This window comes from Arachis hypogaea, chromosome 13, assembly GCF_003086295.3.
Source record: "Arachis hypogaea cultivar Tifrunner chromosome 13, arahy.Tifrunner.gnm2.J5K5, whole genome shotgun sequence".
Classification (NCBI taxonomy): Eukaryota; Viridiplantae; Streptophyta; class Magnoliopsida; order Fabales; family Fabaceae; genus Arachis; species Arachis hypogaea.
Genome location: NC_092048.1, coordinates 39,269,937 through 39,274,506, shown reverse-complemented (window position 1 = coordinate 39,274,506; position 4,570 = coordinate 39,269,937).

The window sequence follows — 4,570 nt, the reverse complement described above, 5'->3', positions numbered from 1 at the left end:
GCTATGGTATATTCCAACGATGAGAGTTGAAAAAATAATATATTTAGATTATTGATGTGATCTGTTGCTGATGTGGATTCACTCATTCGAAGAGTATAAAGTTTTCTCTTCAAGAATATCTTGTTGTGAAGTGACTTGACTTCATATAATTTTGTGAAAGCATCCCAAATTTTCTTTGCTGTCTTTTTTTCTGCTATACTTGATAAAACTGAGTCAGGTAGTGTCAAGTGTAAGTTTACAACAGCATTGTAGTCCATCTCCTTCCATTTTTCATCTGTATTTCCAGTGGGTCTACCTTCAATTCCTGTCACGCAATTGTCTTTTCTCATAATGGATTTTATCTTCAACTTCCATATGGAAAAATTACACCCACTGAATTTTGGAATTTCATACTTTGCTGCCATTTTTTTAGACGGTAACTCGCAGCGAAAAAAGATTATATTAATCAGCAACCTTTGGCCCTGATACCACTGTTAGGTACCAGACAAATGACACAATAAAATATAGAGATGAAAAATTAGAAATTTGTATAAAATATGAAAACAATTGAATAACTTTTTTTGAGAATTACAACTTCTCTCTATCACAAGGAGACTACAATAACACTCTCTCTTGACAAAAGGAGAACACACTTCTCTCTACATATATATAGGAGAAAACTACTCAAAGAAATATTATATTATATATTCTATCTGAATAACTTGATCGAAATGAATTAAAGAAAAACTCAATTTATAGGTGAGTCTCTTCAATATGAACCATCCGTCAATTAGAGGTATATAATTCTTCTCTTTTTCAACCATTAAAATCCTAAAATTATAAACTAAGATTGTTTATTACCTTTCATTTTATTTAGTTATTATTTATTTATTTATTTTCTAAAAATTAGTATTTACTAATTTTTACATTTCTTTCTTTCTTTTCACAAAAAAAAAAAAAATCATGTACTTCAGATGCGCAATAGGGCTTTATGTTATGCACATGTGTTATTAATAAGACATGTATCAATTCATACTTCATTTATAATCAAATAAGAGATAAACTCAATTCAAATGAATTTTACATCCACATTTATTAATAATAATAATTAATAATATCCAAGTTAATACAATTTTAGTTTAATTATTTTATAAATTTTTGTATATTTTATTAAATTTTTAATTAGATTCTTGTACTTTAATAATATTTAATTTTTTAAAAACCAAAAGTGTGAATAAGGACTTAATTAAAAATATTTATCTAATATAAAAATTAAATTATGAATTTTCAAATGATACCTAATTAAAAATCTGATAACAGATTATTTAAACATATATAATATAATATTCTAGGCATAATATGTACATATAATGCACAAAACATTGAGTAGTGGGTTAAAGGCTTTTGTTGTTTTGGTGGGTGGTCCATCTACTCAATTGAGTTGGCATAGTAATAATAAAGATACGTTATAAACCTAGTATATAGGAGAATTAATATCTGATAACACTTTTGTTGTTGTCAAAGATGTGTCAGATTCGGAAATTTTTATTTGATTTGACTTTTTTTTCCTAGCTAGATGTAATTGACAGTAATTAACTTACTTAACAGTGTTTTATTTGACCACTTTTATTAATTACGGAACTGATAGCTCATTATAGATAAATTCTAAAGATGCACTTATTTGTTGGTAAGAAAAAATGTAGAGCACATATTATAACCCACAACAAAATAAATCACTCTAGAAGATATTAATAATAATAATAATAATAATAATAATAATAATAATAATAAAAATAAAATAGGAAAATAATGTGACATACGTAATTGTTATTAATATTATAAATACTGGGGACCAACAAGTATTATTATATCTTATTTAACTATTTTTTTATTATTTAAATTTTTTTTGTATTTTTTAAATTGTAAATTTGATATTATTAAATAAAACACAAAAATAAAAATTTTATAAGTTATTTATTATTTAGAATGTATGAAATAAAAAAATATAAATTAAATAAAGTATGATTAAAAAAATTTAAATTACGTTGTTAAAATGTGCAATAAAAATACAAAATTAAGATAAAAATTTATAAAGTAGTTATTTATAAATAAATGTTATTAAATTTATTTAACTTCTCAACCCTATTTACTTTTTTTTGGTGAAATGGATATATGAAAATTTTATATTTAAAGTACTCTTATTTCATAAAAAAAAAAATTCTTTATTTTTAAACATAATTTTAATATATATAAAACAATTGTATTTTTTTTCAATATTATATTTAACATATTAAATTATCTTCAATTTTATTTTCTTAAATTACTAAACTTTTTTTTATCATACCCTCTTTTAGTATTATACTATCTTCTTTGATTTTCTAACTGTTCTTTTTTTTAAAAAAAAAAAAAGATAAATTAGACGATCTTCAACCCTATACATTTCATAACCATTCTTTGTATTTATCATCATTAATATCCCCTCATCAACCACGCTTATAATTCTTGTTACTTTTCATTGTTTAATTCTTCATATTTTACTTTCTCTTCGTCTAACAACAATTAATTATCATAATATGCCTATCATGTAACACCCTAACTACCAAAGCTCACACTTCCGGCTGCGCGACTCTGATAGTTCGGACATTACGATGACTTTTATATTATTTAATACTAAAATATGAGCCTGTTTGAAACTTTAAACCGCAATACTGCTCCCAAAAATACTTTCATCCGATGACATACATCCATAAATACCATACAACTTACAAAACTCATAAAGAGTACATCCATATATATATATATATAATTATATATATAAATAATATTACAAGTAATAATCAATACAATTCCTATCCCTCTTACAGATTATATCAAGATAAAGGCGAGGGTACAATAAACCATAACTAAAACAATACAGAGCATCACAGCAATAATTAAATAAGCTCTTCGTAACTTCTGCGCCATATCCTGAAAGGGGAAAAATGTAGGGGGGTGAGAACATCATCCTCGAAAGGGTTCTCAGTAGAGAGTTTTTAGGAATTACTGTAATAGGATACTTGAAGATAACCGCATCAGTGATTAATAACCGTCTTTTGCCTCTTTTCAAAAACAACAGTTTCCAATAAAAGTAAAGTCGGGAATCCTTTCTAAAAGAGGAACCGTTCAATTCTCAAAAACTCAAAAGTCTTTCAAAACGGTTTATCTATGCTGAAACAAAATAGCCTTTCATATTTCATTCCAAACCAGAAACACAAAACTGAAATCAACCATCAGTTCATTTCATTCCAACCGCGGCCCTAGGCCCAAACAATCTAACCAACAACCAATCACCACAATCCAACAGAGTCCCAGATGCAAACACAGATAGGAAGTTCAAGCACAAACAAACAGTTATTACAAGTAGAACAGTTAGCAATTAATCACATAGGCAAACCAAGTATAATATGCACACCCAACCAATGTCACACAAATGCATATGATGCATGCCTGTCCCTAGTGGCTGATGATATCATCTGTCGGTTATAGAGCCAACCCGACAAGTCCTGGTAGCTAACCATTGGACTGTCCCTCTGTCGTGCATCCCCAACTCGAGTTATACTCATCATAAACTTGATCATAATCATGATCCATATCCATCACCCTCCCTGGTGAATATTTACGGGGGCGAGCTCATCCGGACTTTCACAGTGCCCGGCCACACTTACAACATAGGGTCAACAGAGTATCAAGTCTCAACCTGGAGCACGTGGTGGCTAGCCACTGCTACTACCCAGGGAAACTCGTATCTCAGATAGTGGAAGTGCAAAAATCACAATTATCAATATCTCAGCATATATGCATTCATTCTCAGCCATGGATCAACATCCATCTCAGCCATCCGGCTCACGGTTCAATCCAGAACCAGCCAATATTCATATCATACACAGCCATTCTGGCTCACGGTTCAATCCAGAACCAATCAACATGTATAAACATACACAGCCATTTCGGGCTCTCAACAAAACAGCACTTCCACATTCAAAATCATCAAATTCATGAAATCGGCATTTAAGCCATAAATCATTTTCTCAATTCATTTCACTTTGAAATCAAGTTTCAACTCTTTTCAGCCTTGGCTTTTAGAAATCTCGTTTCTCAAATCATCTCAGACTCATAAGCCAAATTTACTCAAGGTGAGTTCCCTTTTTAAAACAAAGCCGCTCTCGGCATCCTCTTTCCGAAACTTCCAAAACTATGGAAAGTTAAAGATTCATTTTGGAAACATTCAAAATCACCCATCCCACAATGGGATTTTATAACAAAGTTTCTCGGCAGAGTCCCAAGTCTTTAGGGGAAGGTCAACTTACATCAATTCTTTAAAATTCATTGAAACTCTTAAAATCATAGATTCTCGGTTCAAGTAAATAAAATTGAATTTATTATGAAACCGAACCATACAAAATCACAAATTCCAACCCGGTCCAAAAATCAACTCATTTGAAACAGAACCGGTTCATTTGAATCAAACCGCTTTCAGATTTCTTTTTGGAACCCATTATTCCAACTCTTCCAAAATGCCCCAAACTTGATTACTCAATCAAAAGTCTAGGTT